This window comes from Platalea leucorodia, assembly GCF_965183815.1.
Source record: "Platalea leucorodia genome assembly, chromosome: 2".
In the NCBI taxonomy this organism is placed as follows: domain Eukaryota; kingdom Metazoa; phylum Chordata; class Aves; order Pelecaniformes; family Threskiornithidae; genus Platalea; species Platalea leucorodia.
The window spans coordinates 68,406,385-68,423,411 of record NC_138824.1 but is presented as its reverse complement, the minus strand read 5'-3'; the positions used below and the strand labels follow the sequence as shown (position 1 = coordinate 68,423,411).

General features: G+C 38.0%; 1 protein-coding gene across 3 annotated transcripts in view; it reads left to right on the top strand.

The window, feature by feature from the left end:
• The window catches only part of NCK2 (NCK adaptor protein 2), an 86,916-nt gene that overhangs the window by 55,520 nt on the left and 14,369 nt on the right, over positions 1-17,027 (top strand). The gene's annotated exons all lie outside the window — the stretch shown is intronic.

Genomic DNA, 17,027 nt, shown 5'->3' with positions numbered 1-17,027 from the left:
GTGTTTTCATTGAGGTATCAACTGCTGAGCCCTCTCATGCCAAGTCCTCTCACTCAGAAATAGAAGGATGTAAACTGGATTGTTCAGCATAGCTATCATAGCAAAGCTAAATCATTTTATGAATGGGATTATACGATGTAGCTATGTGCAATGTCAGGGGTTAAGTTTATGTGGTCCGAGATGTTCCTCCTGCTTCCAAGTCCTTAATATGTACTCTGTTGTATACTTGCACATAAATTCTTCACAAGAGTGTATCATACATAGAAATAATATACCTTTGAAAAATTTTGAGTGTATTTTGAAGAAATGTCTTTGGAAGTCAGGTGAAATGAATTCTTTTTTTCTTTATTTTTGCAATGATTTTTAATGACTGATTAAATTACTAAAAAATAAAGGGCTTTGCATATGGCTAGAAAAGGTTAAACACAATAAGTGATCATTGTACATATAGATGCCAAAAAAAACCCCACTAGTTGTATTTTAGGATGTAATGAATAAAACAGAAACAGATATGCACCTGGTGGTGTTTTGAGGTTATTTTTTGCTTGTGTTTTGGTTTTTGCCTGTGTTTTGCAAAGTCTTACATAGGGAAAACTTATTCTGTTGCAGTTTGCTGTAGAAAATACTGACTCTTCAACAGAAAAATTAGAATTTGGGATTGGACTTGTTGGAAAGCAAAAAGGTTCACTTAAAAGTAACATGGCAATAGCTCGTGTAGGCTTATCGCAGGTGTCCTGTGCTAGTGTTGTGTCTCACAGATTAGATTTCTTGCTCACTTCTTCATTACCATGTCCTCCATTGCCATAAAGTACATAAAAATTGAGGACTACAGGATGGGTAGCAGGCAAACAAGGTTATCACAAGATTTACCATGGTAATATTTAAAATCATAGGTCTTTCTACAGATACTCTTGGAATATACTCATTACAGTGCCAGCAAATGTGATTATGCCTTTTCAAAGATTTGTATTGAGAATAAGCCCCAACATAATTAACTAGTTAAAATCAAAATCCCAGTTGTGACCTTAAGCTCCTTCTATGTAGATTTATATTGTTTAAAATATATAGATATATTTTGTCTAAAAGCTACTTTATGAAAGGATTGTGTTTCTGTTGTGATAATATAGTAAGTGTTTGTGTAAAATGTAGACAGTATTTACTTAATGTAAATAAACACGTTTTCATTTGTATCCAACAAAAATGTGTTTAAGTGAAGGAACAGAGAGGTGTCCTAGCATATATGCATGTTTACCTCCGTGATCTCAACAAAGCTGCATGCTGCAGGGTGTTTCACTTCACTATGGTGGCGGCCGATGAAATGGTGTGAGAACAAAGCTTGGTGGTTTCATGGCTCAGCCTTCGCTAGTGTCGCATCTTCCAAACCTCAGCCCTTTGCATGCACGTACACGGGTTTTTCAAGTTCTGAGGGACCGTTATTACAATCAGCCTACTGATTCCCCTGTACCTTTTCTAATCGTTTCTGTGTGTGTCGTTTGTTCAGCTGAGGCAGAAAATACCATGTGGCGAGCCTAGCTTTTTCTTTTGCAGTGACCACATGTACCTGCTAAGCGTACAGAGCGCAAAGCACCTCTCATGCTCTGTTATGCTTCTACATCCTGTGACAGTAAGAAACTGCCTAAGCTGTACCTAACCCACAAATAGGCTCAGGATGTTCTTAACACCCCCCCACCCCCCCCCCACCCCCAAAAAAAGTTGATGCTTAAGAATATTCTTTTTTTTATAGTTTAAGGGCTGTGAACTGCTCTAGCATAATGAAACTTATGTCTGTGATGTGCACTACATATCTGTACAATTTTCTTTTTACCTTTCCTGAATCAGAGTCCTCAACTAAACTATAGTATTTAAGCTTTGCTTGTCTTGCTGTACAGTAATTTCCCATTCAGAACAAGGAGAGCGTATGTCCTTCTTTAGAGGATCCTTTGTTCTGAGTGGCTGTCAAGAATGCATTTCTTTTTGTTTTTTTTTTGTTTTTTTTTTTTTAAACGAAGGCTTGCAAATTGCAAGGCTGATGCTTGATCTAGTGAAACAGCTTTTGAAAGTTTTGCTGCGCCCAGTGAAACAAGTTCCTAAGTTCTCTTTATAGAAATACGTCTAATGATTCATCAAATGTGCCTCTCCTAAGATCACAAGAAAATTCACATTAAAATGCCCGCTAACCCAGCACAGATGGGAATGGCAGTCATGAGTATTCGTCCTTAAACCAAATCTGTTTCCAACTTTGATCGTGAAGCTATTACCAAAATACCAGCTACTGAACTAAAAAAAAAAAAAAAAAGTCATTTAATAACCAGTCAATAATTAATCATAAGTCTTAAGACACGTGAGGCTCTTAGCTGCTTCCAGTGACAAGGCTAGAGGGCTTGAAAGAGAGGGACCCTCTGATGTACCTGGACCCACCTTTCACACTTGCGGCGCTCCAGCAAAGTTGCTCCCGTGAAGATGCACTTTTCCCTACCTCTTCCTTAAGCAATTACACTTCCTTGTGTTCAAACGTATTTCATCTGAAAGCACTGTTACCTCACAAATGGTGTGGTGTGTTGTCTATGTAATTGCCCGTAGCTATCTGCCACTCTTATGCTTATCCACAGTAGTTACTGGTGGTTGATTTATACTTACTTCCAGATGTTCAATAAATATGAAAAGTGCCATCCATAGTTCAAATTGTGGCAGACGCCATAAGAGCTATTACTATTTAATTAAGTCCCCATAGTTGGCTGTTGAAGATGCATCATCTAAATAGTTCTTAATCCATGTAGTCTGTGTTCTAATGAAAGTTTATGGCACCAGTTAATACATTAGTGTCTTGTACATAAAAAGCCAAATAACACCGCGAAAGTTTACTGCCTTTACGAAGCGGCCTTTATCAGGAAAACTTTTAATCTCATCAGAGAATGAAGTCATGCCTGTTTGATGTGAAAACTAATTTTCCTGGAACTCTGTCGACTGTCATCAATTGAATCTCAGCCCTTGCATACTTTCTTAATAGAATCTCATCAGCTTTACCGTTGTTTGGCTTGGGGTTGGTGGAAGGTTAATGGGCATGCGGGTACCTAGAACATGCAGCTTGATGGTTTAAAACATCAACCTGTTTTCAGCACTGTCTTAAGGCTTCTGGAATTTCCATTGTACTACAGCATTTTTGGAAAAGAACATCAACAAAAGGGTTCAGAGCCAGCTCTTTTAAATGTGTTGGGTGCATATTAAAATGCTGATTAACACGTGCTTAGCGTATGTTCATTGAATCAGTTTCTTGTTGACTGAAAAACAGCTCACCTCAAATCTCAAATGACCCCCAGTAGTTTCTGAAGGGATACTTTTGGATCATCCTACGTCTTTTTACAAAACAATAGCCTTTTCTGCACCATTCACTTTGTCTTTCGCCTTCTAAGGGCTTACTCTATTATACTGCGTCTTCTTTTAGTCCTGTCATCAGGGAATTTTTCCAAAACTTTTAGATTTTCTTAAGTGACTTGGAGACACTTTGAGGCTTGCAATTTTTCTATTGATGGATGTCTGTTTTTATCATTTTTCTGTTTGATATACATTACTTCTGTGTTCTTAAATCTCTTTTTTGAGTGAACTCTAATGAATCCATAGCTACAACAGCCCCGTTTTAATTATGGAAATGTAGCGTATAGGCCACTTATTAAGTATTTTAAATGATTCATCTTCTCATTCCCTTTTTTGTCTTAACTGAGTGATACTGCAAGTGAAAAGTTAATGGCAATTTAGCCATTTTAAATTACTGTCTTCTGTTTGCTCATATTGAATGAAATCTGGTAATTATTACTATTCTTAAGGCAAAAGCCAGCTTCAGGCCTGTGATTAAAATTTCATCTTCATTCATTACAATGAAGTTTAAAATAGTTTCCTTGTACAGTATTTCTTTTGTGGGGAGGGTGTTTTTTATACATTTCGATGAAGTCTTACTAAGCAAGAGACCTCCAGCATGCATCTTCCAAAGTGTAATTTTCTGTAATGTAATTCTTCCCATGCACAGGGGGTGGGAGGGAATTCCCATTCTCATTCGGATGGAGCGGGTGTTTGCCAGCACCACCCCCAGAGCTGCCTCTGAGCGCGGCTTCACGGGTTTCCCCTTCTGCAGCAAAGATGATCTCTATGCTTGCTGGCTCATCTCCGTCATGCCGAACAGAAACCGTATCTGAAGGAAGCAAAAATAATTAAGTTGTCAGTTGTTTGTGTAAGCAAAATAAAACCTATGCATTTTTTTTCCATCCCTTTGCAAGTCATTTTCCTGGCAACAGCGCAACGCCCCAGGCAGCAGCGTGCCACGGGTGACTAATGCATGTGATCCAGCAGCAGGGTGCCATTTTCATGGCAATCCACGATTTTCTGAACGTTACTGCTTTTGCTTCATAATCAGCACTGCGTAATAGGGTGTCCGGTCTTGCTTCCTTTAGTGAACAACCACATAAGAAACAATGAAGACATTTCCACTCGGTTCTTGGTGTGGGTTTTTGAACAGGTGCCCAGCAAAAGAAAGAAGGCTTATTAAAAGGTATTGAAAGAGAGATTGGACACGAAGAATACAGGAGATGCGTTTGCAAAATGCGTAGGAACAGTAGAAACACTAGAGAGGAGTGTTGGCAATGATGGCAAATAACAGTAATCTGGATAACATTTCACAGAGACGTTTAAGTTCCACAAGAGACACTTCAAATGGCTTCTTTATTAAGCTTCTGTAAGTCAGCAAAACGTTTCAGTAACTTTTTAGTTTTAATTCACTCAGCATGCCAGATTTTCACATGGGAAGTAGGAGTTGCCAAGTGAGATGTAAAGTACAGAAACCAGTCCTTACTTGCATCACCGTTCCTCGTACGTTATTTCAGAAGTATCGTGAGCATCCAGGAGTATCTCCTGTGTTCATCAGCCTCCACGGTGTCTACCTGGGTCAATCTGTAGATCTGTGCAGCGGTTCCTAAGTGCTATGTATACTGTTGCTTCCAGAAATCAACAGGTTTGCACCTCTCCCCTTCTCCCCTGGTTATTTTTATTTATTTATATGAAAAGGTTTTTTCCACATTTATAACTTCACATTTTCCCATTTGAGAGCTACTTAATACTGCCTTCACCATGCCTGTCTGGAAATTGCCAGGGGAGTTAGCTCTTTTTTTCTTTAGACAGTCACTGCTTAGTAACAAGCAGAAATGCAGAACAGGTCATTTTTTTTAATGCAATGTTTTCTTTAACATTGGAAAACACTGTTGGTTAAGAGGTTTGGTGTACTTCCTCTTTAGATACAAATATTTCCACTCAAATTTAAACTATTACCATCATAGTTCTGCATAACATGGTCATGAAATCTCGTTCTCCAAATAAGTCATCAACCTTTAACTTCTGGTGTGTGGGTTAGTGGTCTTTATTTTTTATTTTGGTTTGGTTTTGAGGATTTTTTTCTTATTTTAAATATCTTAGTGGCCCAGTTGTGGTAGCTCTGACATGTTGTGTCTAGTACATTTAATTGTACAAGGTGGTATTTTGACATTCATCAAATTGCTTTTAAATCTTGTTTTAAGTACTGAAATTTGATTACTACTTAAGTCTTTCACTGGTGAAGGTTACTTATGTGACTCTAATTGTTGTGGTTTTTAACTGAACTTTTTCCAGTTCTTCAGCACTATATTTAAAAGTGTAGTCATGAGAAGCATACACAGTATTTCTGGCACAGTCATAGCTATAAATTGAGTCTTCTGTACTCTTTGCTTCATGAATTTGTGTGTGTTTGTCAGCAAACTGCCTAAGCCATATTAGCTGCAAGATCACAAAAACCACATTAAATCAGTAATATGACCAAGTACTAGTTTGAAAATATTTCTATTAGTTCTTAATTAGTTGTTTTCAAATTTAGGATTTTCTGGACACCATGTGGGTGTAAAATTTACTACAGAATGAAAGAATGGTGGAAATAAGAATAAATATGGTATCGCTGTGTAATAAGTACACTGTTGTATAGTACAGCCTCTTAAGCGTTGTAGAGCTCCTGTTAATAAAAACAGGGCTGCCTTGTAAGACAAACAGAAGTTATTTTAATCTCTTTAGAACTTCGAGTTCCTGATGTTGTCAGACTTCTTTGTCACAGACCTGTAAGAAATGCTAGTCTTTCCACTCAAGAGCAGGCATTTAATAAATTTTATTTAAAAAAATAAATAACCAGCCAACCTTCAGAACTTTCTCCAGTATGTAGCTACTTGTCAAATTATTTATCATATATAAGGATTCTAAGAAGGAATGATATGAAGTCTTCCATTTAGCTAAACATCTCTAGTTGAAATTAGCAGTAAAATCCCCTTGTGGGAATTCAACACAAATAAAAGTATTTTTCCTGTGTCACTTTATGTTGCTTTGAAGCTTTCTAACTTGTCAGAAAATGTGGGCATGACAGTAGTGGCACATCTGTCGTGTCTCTTGGAGGACTGCATGAGGGTAAGTCGTCTGTATTGGCACTTTTAAGCAGTCGATACACAGGAATTAAAGTTCGTCTTTACAGAGAGGAAGTAGTTGAAGTTTTTATATACAGCAGAAATTCTTGCTCAGTTTCCTAGAATCTGTGTATTAAAATAGCTTATGCCATGGTTGAATTTGTTCAGCAAAAGCACTTTCTCTGCTGCGCTTCATCCTGGTTTTTTAGTTGCCTTGCTCAAAGTAAGTATGTTTGTTTGTGGGGCGGGGTGGCAACAGTGGTGGCTCTTCACCAGTAATGGAATTGAGGAACATGGTTTTGTGGTAGTGAGAGAAGCTGATGGGAACTCTGTTTAGGTGTGGTGTCTTTGGTGGTTTGGGGGGAAAAAAAAAGCTGGAACAACTGCATTTCTTCCATCTTCACAGTAATAGTAGGTCAGTCTGGTTGCATGGATTACTGTCATTAGACGCTGAGAAAGGAGAAATGGGAGATGCTCACCATGATTTCAAAACACAGGGAAGAGATTTCTTCCATTCCCATCTACAGCATGTGGAGTCAGAAGCTGGCAGTATTGATACCACTGGAGTGGTAGCAGATGATTTGTATAATAAGGAATTCGAATGCTTTGCTACTTTCTGGAAACATATCTGCCTCATGATCATCATCAAAACCTAGACTTAGCTTAAGCAGCTATTTTCAGTTCATTGATGATCTTTAAAGATCTAGAGACATATTCAATAGCAGTAGCTCTGCATATGGAAAATGATACAAGAAGATATTGCTGACATGGTAGGGTCTGCTATGTCACTATCAATTTGATACATACATAATGACAGAATAAGATATTCATTTTGAATTACTGTTACTATTATGCATGTTAAAATAGTTATCCAGAATGCAAAACAAACTCACAAATTTCTGGTTATGGACCTATTGTACACCTGTAAAAATTTAAATAACTTTATGCATATCAACTATGTCCAGTGAAAGTAGCATTAAAGGAATTGAAGTCTCTGCTTTGTGGAGCTGAAATCAGACTTTCTAAAAAATGCCGGGTTATAATTTCTAAAGGAACATGTGCTTAAGAAAGAAAAAAAAAAAAATCTGAAATTACAGAGCAGACTAATGCAAAGAAAAAAAAAAAAAAGAACAAAACAAAATAAAACACAAACTTCATGCTTTTTTGTTACCTGCAGCAAAAAGACTTTAAAACAAAGAAAATTGGTAAATATTCTGGAGAACTCAAGGTACAGAGTAACGCTTCTTTCATTGCTTGATAAAAGACTTTATTTGCCAGATGTATGCATCAGGCCCTTTATCTGATCTGAGGTGAAAAGCCAAAAGCAGTGAACCTACAGCTTGTCGCAGTGCCCTTGAGGTCCAGTGCTAGGTAGTGTTGGCAGAAGTTTGCTCTTTTTTCAGTTTACAATTGCATGTATTATATTCTGCTGAAAGTTTGCCTTATGTGGATTATTTCAAGGATTTGCTGCTTCAAGAGTTTGAAACAAACATATAATGGAAATCATGATGTGTCCTACCTTTCAGCAGGTCTTTCTGATATGATGGTTGCAATAAAATGTTGCAAGGCTGAAGGCGTAAAGAAATCTTGCTGGTTTTAGTCCATGTTGAGTGAATAAATTTGTTCTTTGTATTGTATTAGAAGTTTTATGTAACAGGTACTTCTCTCTCCCCTCCCCCTGCAGAGAGTGTGTGTGTGCGCGCTTGGAGGTACAATTTGACATTTACAGATTGCAGAATGAGCCTTTATTTTAGCCATAATCATGTTTTGAAAAAATAAAAGGATTGCCTTAACTCAATGTGGCTGCATGTACTGGTGTCTTTGGTGGTATTACCTCCCTCAACTGTCACCTTTGAGGAGCCTTGGTTTTGCCCTCTTCGAGCCAGTTATGTTTCAACATGTTATTGTGTTTGGCCTTAGAGCAAGCCCAAAAATTAGCTCTGAAGGTATTTTCGTTGTTCCTTATTAAAGAGAGTCACCCTGTTGCCGGTAGCTCTTCCTACACCCTGTTGCAGCTGTGGAGGCAGAGCCTTTTGCTCTCTTAGCATTAAAAGTTCATGTCTGAACCCTCAACTCTTTTGATGTTTCATTTTTTCCATAGAATAAAATCCTTTAAGCATTCTGCTAATTATGTCTCTTCTTAGGCAGTGAAAATAGAGTACATTTTTTACCAAGTAGTGTCTTGTACTGGACTTCTTGCGTTGTGTTCCCTTCTGTCCTCCTTTCCCTCAGGTTCCTGGGAGGTCCCAAGTCTGCCGAGGCAGCAGGACTGGGGCCGCAGCAGTGTGGGTGCGTTTGCACCCTGCTGCCTGGCTCGGACCCTTCCTGTATTCATGTGCTTGTGGGGGGATGTAGTGACCACCATTCTTCAGCAAATGTGGTCTCTGCGCTCTGCGTACTGTCCTCTTCTTTAGCTTCATGTCCTAGTGCGTGAAGGTGGTAGCAGAGAAAAAACAGTTGACAGTAGCTCATTTTGAGGTCTTGCATATACATTGTTTGGTGTGACCAAACAATAGCTGGGTGACCCTTATAAAGAGCAAACTAAGATGGCCGGCAAAAATCAATAGCCAGTGTATGTCCTCTCGGGGACACCACTTTCCAAAGAATTCTAGTGACTCAAAGGACAAGTGGGTTTTCTATATTGAAGTGACAGTGGCAGCTCCTCCTACCATCTTAGCATCATCGGGGATTTCTTCTCATTCAGAGGTGGGTATTTCCTCCAATATGCACCCCTAAATCATTCTTTCAATGTTACTGGATCTCTCTTTTTGAGGCCTTGGGTTGTCTTAACATTTGATCTTCCAAGGTCTTTTGGAGTATTAATTTGTTTCTTTTTGTCTGCGTGGTCCCACTCGGGTTCCATTGCTTTCTATTTCTCAGGTTTTTTTGAAGGTCTGAACAATAGGTGGCCATTCTGTGACATGTTTTCATACCACACAAACAAAATTTCTAAATCAGTATTCACGCCAAAAAAATTGGGCTTTGTCTTAGGACGTACAAGAGAATATTTCCTTCTTTTTTCTGAGTCTCAAAAATGTTTGTTTTTGGTTTTGTGGTTTTTTTTTTTTGTGGAATGTGTCCATAAAGCAGGAATCAAGATGCATGCAATGTATGCAGACACCCAGCATAAACCTGCCATGTGAGAGAAAATGCCCACCTCTGTTGTTCCTAAGGAGGAGAGTTCCAGTGGCAGAGATGGCTTTCTTTGAGGGTCACTTCAATGATAAACATGATTGCTGAGGCCACAAAAACTACTTGTCAGTAAACAAACAGATTGGGACAGACACGTTCCTAGTGCGAATGGGTGGTCAGGTTGGCCAGGTGGACATTCAGGGGTGCTGTTTCTACTAGGTGACTATTTGTAGCTGTATTTTGCACCAGAAAATTGATTTAAGTCTTTGGCTGTAGACTGTCTAAACTATACACAATCATTGCCATCACTCCTGCTTAGCAGTCTTTAGGACTTTGTAAATGAAAGAAAACGGAAAGCAAAAGAAAAAAGAAAGGGAAAATGTATTTTGATGTAGTGAAAACACCGTTGTTGTACATGGCCTCTACCAATTTACAAACCTGTAAGATATTTTTTAATTGTTCATTCAGGAAGTTGTTCTGCATAACAGGAGCTAAATTTATTACTATATTACTTACTAATTCATTATTGAGTTTTAATCTACAGAAGAAATTGGTTTAGTTTGTGTGTGTGTGTGTTGTGGGGTTTTGTGTTCCGGCTGTGAGGGCCAAACGTCAGAGGAGACGGGCTGTTTTGTTGAGCAAGCCTTTTTCCCCTGTTACTTCCCCTTCAGTGATGGGGAGGTCTGGTTTTGCATATGTAGTTGCAAATAACCTGAGAACCTTTGATTAATGAAGCTACGGGCATTGCAATTCAGAGAGGAAGTTAGTAAAGAAAAGGTGGTATTTACTTTCCTTTCCTTTCCTGAAAGGAGCTTTGAATAAAATTGCAGTATCTATGACAGTCTTTTAAGGAGTTCTGAGGTTTCCAAAGAGAAAAACTAGTAAACACCTTGGATTTTCTTGTAACATGGTATTTAATGTTTGAAAACATGAGTATAGTATAGCATTGTCATTCTGACCTTACAGTGGAATTACTAAGGCTTTACATCATGCTCGGTGCTGGTATGGGCCAACTAGAATAAAACACGATAACCTCAAAGAGTAGCTGACCATGTTACATTCAGGAGGGACTATCTTGAGCTTTTTGATGCCGAGGGATTGCTCTTCTTTATTCAGTGTTTGCATCATTGTCTTCTAATGCATTTCTTTCCATTGAGGGACTGTATAAATTACAAAGAAGTAATTATCTGTTCAGGTTTGGGCTTGATGATCTGAACTTCAATCTGTATTTGTAACACTCATTGAGCCTTTCATTTTCATGTACAGAATTGAGGGCAAATTTGAGAAAACAAGAAGTGAAAAGACAAAGTTAAGACTACAATCACCCACATCCAAAGTAGAATGATTCCGTCTCAGTTATCTGGAAGAGTCTTTTAATTGGAGGGTCATCATCTTACATTCATGGTAGTCTACTTCGTACTTGCTGTATTATTTATTTTTTAAAAAATAAAAAAATTGAGTGGGTTTCTGTTAGCAAGTTGGATTTATATCCAAAGCTGTCCTGTGCACCTCTTTGACCTCATATAAATGTGAGATAGCTAAAAATAAATCATCTTTCCATCAAATGCTGGAGGAGGAGGGGGAACATAAGCTGTCATATACTTATTGAGGGACAGGAGCGTGTATTGGGGTAGACAGTTTGGAGCACCTCATGCATGTTAGGGATTTCCTTGTCAATATTCTGTTACTGTTTGTGAAGGAGAGGCAAAATGGTGTAGCTTTCCTTCTGCACATCAAGGGAACAGAAGGCACTGAGAAGTGCTACAGGGCTGCTGTGCCTTCTCCCCATACTTTATAAATCTGTCCTTAGAATGATAGGGCTGCCTTAGGTTTAAGGTTGTCCTGGTTATTTTGTCTTATCGGGGTATCCTACAAAATCAAGAAAGTATCATTAGTGAGATTACAAAGTAGGTGGAAATATCTTTAAATGATCTCTATTTGAAAGCAAAGACTGTGTATTTAAAGCAAGCCATCTTCAATTTAAATTTGTAGACAGAAACTGGAACCATAGATCTTGAGAAACCCCATTCATTTTATATGGCTTCTGTTTGAGACTGAGAGAGCTGTTTTCCTGTTCCATAGGGTATTTAAAATCCCAAGGCCATTTTAAATTTGCCTAGTAAGACTTCATCTACTTCACTTTTCCACTGGAGTAAGAACACACATGAGGCAGTTGATGGAAGCCTTCGGATCATGTTTGATGCTTTTTGGAAAACTCTGTCCACATACATTCCTGTAGTACGTCTTTCATTTTAAGCTCTGGTTCTAACATGCTCTGGGTACAGGAAACTTGTTATCTGGTACTGGCATTTGAGTGTACCTTTCCTGATAAGAGAGAGGCATGTTTAACACAGTCTAAATTACAAGAATTAATGCAGTAGTTGTTTTTGATACAGTTGTTGAGTTGACTACTTTATGGAAGCCTCCATACCAAGTAGTGTTTGATGTATGGGAAACTTTGACACTACTTTTTCCTGTAGTTGAAAAACATAGTGATAAAGCAGCCTGGTTGTTGAAATGTCAGAATTTCACTTTGACATTTAAAGAACAGTTTCCATTTTCTGATTTGTTCTAGTGTGGCTTTTTTTGATATTGAGCTTCTTAAAGAAGATACAAAAAGTCATTAATAGAGCTGTAAGGCTTCATTTCTGTATCACAAATGCAGTTGAAGATTTCTGGAATTTGTAGCAGTGTCCTTTAAAGAGTGTTATTGATGGAGACATTGCTTCTAAAACTGACTATCCCATATGGATCTTGGCCTTTGAACGTTCTCTTGGAAACTGGACGTGTAGGTGGAGGGGGAGAAGAAGGGGTGGGAGGCTGCAGACTGAAAACGTGCAGAAATGTTAGGTTTTTCTTTCTGTGTAACAGAAGAAACTTCAGTCTGCTGAATTCCTTTTTAATAAAAAAGCAAAGACAAGTTAATTTAAAATTATAACAATAATAATGATAAGTAACATAAAGCTAAATGACACTGGACACTCCAGCTGTCAAGAAGTTTATGTGTTTACCTTTGTATTGGGTGAATTAATTACTTAATTTACATAGTTTTATGGTTTTTCTTAAGAATTTTCCTGAAAAGTTAATTACTACTTAATGCAATTTTTTTGTTTGTTTTAAAAAAGACACTGTACACTTTGCATACTTATTAACTGTATGCACTAATATTCAATATAATTCAGAGCCTTAGTATTAGGAAATTAATAACTTATTTGGTAAACAGAAAAGGATCATTTTTTAACTGCATACGTGTGAAGCCAGATGGATTTGCAGTTCTATTAAAATGCACAAGAAAAATCATGATTTTAAGTATCTTAAAAATTGGCTAAAATGTTGAATAAATGTTACCTCTAAATAAAAATGGATTTTGATAAACTTGCTTGCTTCTGCTGCATCTAACACAAAACACTCGATCAGTAAATTGAATGAGAATTTCTGGTTACCTTGTCTTTGAAGATTTTTAGAACTAGGAGGGCTGTTCTGTAAAATTTGGTTTTATACTCGGGGGAGCTAAAACATATTTCCATCTCAGCTGAAATTGATTTCTTAACTTTTTATATAAGTCACTAAACTTAACAGAAATTATTTAAAAAATGTTTTTTCTAACTCTTTCAGAGATGACTATTATTCAGTATTTGAACAAGCTCTTGCTCTAGGTATTTTTACTGGGAGTTTTCCTAGCTCATTTGTTTGACTTCCTTAAATTTATCAGCCTCAAACTTGTTTTCCTTGAAAGTTTCAGCTGTTTAACTGACGTTGTCTTAATAGTTTGTAGTAATGTTAAATTTTTCAGCTCTGGATTGCCTTGTTTCAATTTGAATTATAATGGGTTTATTTTTAAAGAAGAAAAACATTACTTTAAAAATCTGCTTAAAATGAAAATATTTTCATAAAAAAGTATTGTACTTAGGCTCTTTGTAGTTGCTTCTATGATCATTTTTCTAACCATAAAGCTAGCAGAACTGTTTAAAGCATTTTACTCTAGAAGGAGGGTGCACAAATTGAGATGCATTAAGATTTATATAAAAATTTTTACAAGTAACTGCTTTGGTTTTGTTTTTTTTTTAATTTTTTTTTTTTCTTAATTCAGAGAAGAATGACCAGTAACGTAAAGAAGTAAATTTCCACATACTCATTCATTTCGTGTTTAAAACCCATGCTTTGACAGCCTGCGTGAGAGTTGCGGCAGCATGGATAAGATTTAAGGCAGAAGCTGAAGGAACTGTCTCCCAGAATTTTCTCCCTTTTTCCTCCTCTTTTCAATACCTTCGTTTTTATATATTGGTCAGTTTGATACTGAACGGCTGCGAACCGAAGTGCTGAAGTTAAGCATCGAGCTGAAAGGCGTTGCCATCCAGTGCAAACTGGGAAGTTGGGCACGGGTGTTATGCCATGCAAGGGGGGAGGCACTCAGCCCCGCAAACCATAGCTCCAGCACTGCGGCACGCCTGCTGACCCGTCAAAAGCAGCCCAGCGTTGCATTCGTCTCGCTAAAATCATGCCGGTCAGTCAGCTTTTGACAGAACTGTGCATCACGGGTTGATATTTTTTGGGTACTAACCTGATCGCAAAGCAAGTCTCTTTGGGGAAGGCATGGCCCGTTTGGGCAACTTGGGGGCTGGGGTGGGGGCCAGGAGGTGGGAAGGCAGGGGTCCTCACTAGCCCTGCCTGCCTTTCCAAGCGGGCAGAGCATCAAGTTTCTGTTTCTGGAGGATTTAAAAAATAAACACATCTACAAGACTTAGTTTAGAGAGATAAAAAGAAAATACACCATTTTTCACCCACCTTTGTTTTTGACTGTATGTAAGTGTGCTTTTAATTCAACTCTAGTATCAGTTCCTGTGTTTTGACTAGGTGGTACAGCATAATTTAGTTTTTTAATTGAGAAAAAGCTTGTTTTTGTAAATAGACTATGAAAGAAAGTAGCTGGCAGTATTTGATGTACTATTAATTCAAGATACCTATTTGATGACCCTTATCATACTTGAGTTAATTTTTTACTGGTTTACACCTCTGTAATAATATATAATAACTGATGGAAAACTAATTTCAAACATAAAAGCTTGAATACGTGATACAAAAATCACTTCTTACTAGTTATGAAAAAGAATCTATTAAGATATGTAAATATAGCAATAAAAGAAAATCAACTTTTTATATATTTTCTAATTACCATGGGGAGAGGGAATGTAACAGCATTACTCAGCAGCATTTGTTATTATATTTCTAGCTGTATATCTAGACTTAAAACTAGCTTCTCCAAAGCTGATACAGGATACTTGAAGGACACTGTTTAGTAGAAATCTAGTCCCTCAAAGAGGAAGTAGTTTCCAAGAATTTAGTTGTATTGAGACACTTTTGCTGTTTGTTTTGCAGTGGGTTTTAGAGTTTAAAGGTCACTTACTTTGGGTGGCGGGGGGTGTCCTTCCTTAATTGCTCTCGATATTTTAATAAGTTGTTGGAGGCTTCTTAGGCAGTTGTATCTGGCATATTTAGTGGCACGGTCTCTCATTGAGTTCTGGATTGAGGAATTCTGTTTTGGAAATTGTTTAGGGTTGCCTTTATGATTTCTCAAAACAATACAGTTTTCTCATATTGCACCTTTTTTCTGAAGGGTTTGGGTTTTTTTTTTTGTCCTGTGAATTTGATTTGATGTGCAGGTGAGCTACAGAAAATATTTTTGCTCATGATTAATGTATTAAAATCGGAGGTGGTTTTAAAAAAGATAGGTTGGGAGAATTCAGATGACACTAGTTTCACTTCCAACTATTTTTCAGAAATTGGCTTTGGGTATTGACTGACCTTTTTTATATACAGAAGATGGGAGACTGGAAAAGTCAGTAACCTGAGGTATCAAATAAAATTTCTTTGGAAAAGAAATGCAACTGTATTTAGTCTATTTAAAGTTAAGCTACATACAAGATGTCGTAAATTTAGGGAGCAGTCTTGGGAGAAGAATGCTAGACAGTTTGACTGCAAATATCTTCAGTGTTTAGTGCATGTGGTTCTTAAGTAGAACTTAATAAAATAAATGTGAGTACAGATAAGCCTGCGGAGATGCGTTGTACAGGCATGTCAGTGAATCTGTTCTTTCACCTCTGGGGATGAGCAAAAGCAGTTAAAATACAAAATGTGGTCACTCATCGGTTTCAGACAAGGACACCAGCTCCCAGGAGCATGGAAAGACTCATCAAACAAGTCTTCCTAAAATTAGGAAAAGATATCTGTTTTGTAAATCGGCTTTTTCTGGTAAAGGTGGTATGTAATATAAACCATAATTAGCAAATGGAATATTAATTTTTACTAGTGGCAAAAAAAATCCCTTTCTATGCAAGTGTTATGTATGTTTTTGATAAAGTGTGTATTAGGATAAAGTTTTACAGATAATTAAACTTGTTTATCCTAAGCACCAATTTTCATAAAGATCGCAGCTATGCAACCTTGTTTCAGTGCCTTCACTGAAGGCAGAAGAAGGAGAGAGAAATCCTTCCTTTGGTTTTAGCAGGAGAAGGCTAAGCAGTCGGGGCATCTGTGCTGCTGACAGGTGGCCAAGCTTTGGGCTAGGCGTGTGGCCAGCATGGCAGAAGACATAGGTAAGGGTAGGGGAACTGGCAATATCACAGTGTTGGGCCAAAGGGGGACCAGCAGGAAATTCCACCACTTTGAGGTTTGGGGTTGGGGGCAGCTAAAGACATTTCCCAGGGGAGCTTAAGGAGCACGAGGGGGGAAGGCTGGAGGTGCTGCAGGGAGAGGGCATTGGAGGTGCGAGCTGGAGGACCTAGGGGTACGATGGGAAGGGCGTCACAGGGACGAGCTGGTAACGAAAGGGTGCAAAGCTGGGGTTTGCACAATGGGGACTTAAGAGACAGGAAGCAAATTCTTAGGAAACTGGTCGTCTTTGCTGCTCGCAAAACAAGCTATTCTTTAGACGGGCTATTCTTTAGAGCTGCGACTGAGCGAGGAAAGGAAAAGGGCACGAAGTAATGCGGGAGGCATGTTTCTGGGTCTCCCTAGGGCTAACCTCGGGGCCAGAGGGTTTCTTTCACTGCAGAGAGAAGGAGCATTTGCAGTGTATCCCTTCTCTGGAAATGATGCTAACCAGTTGTTTGTTTGTTTTTTTTTTTACGTCAGCAATATATCCACCTAAAAATTAAACCTACTCGCATCACTCGGCAACTTGTTTGTAAGAATGAATATGAACTAGTTTAGTGTGGGTCAGCTGTAGATTGTGAACAGTGTTATTTCTTATGAGACGCCATAACATAAAACAGGCTTTCTGCTGCTTTGCAATGCTTTTGCTCCCACTCTTTTCCCCTCGCTTGAAAGCTAATCCATTGCTTTATAGGTTTCTCCTTACAACAAGTAGTTGTAGTTGAACTGTAACCAGTGAGTCAGAATGGGAAAATACAGTTATATTTCACTAGTAGATAAGTT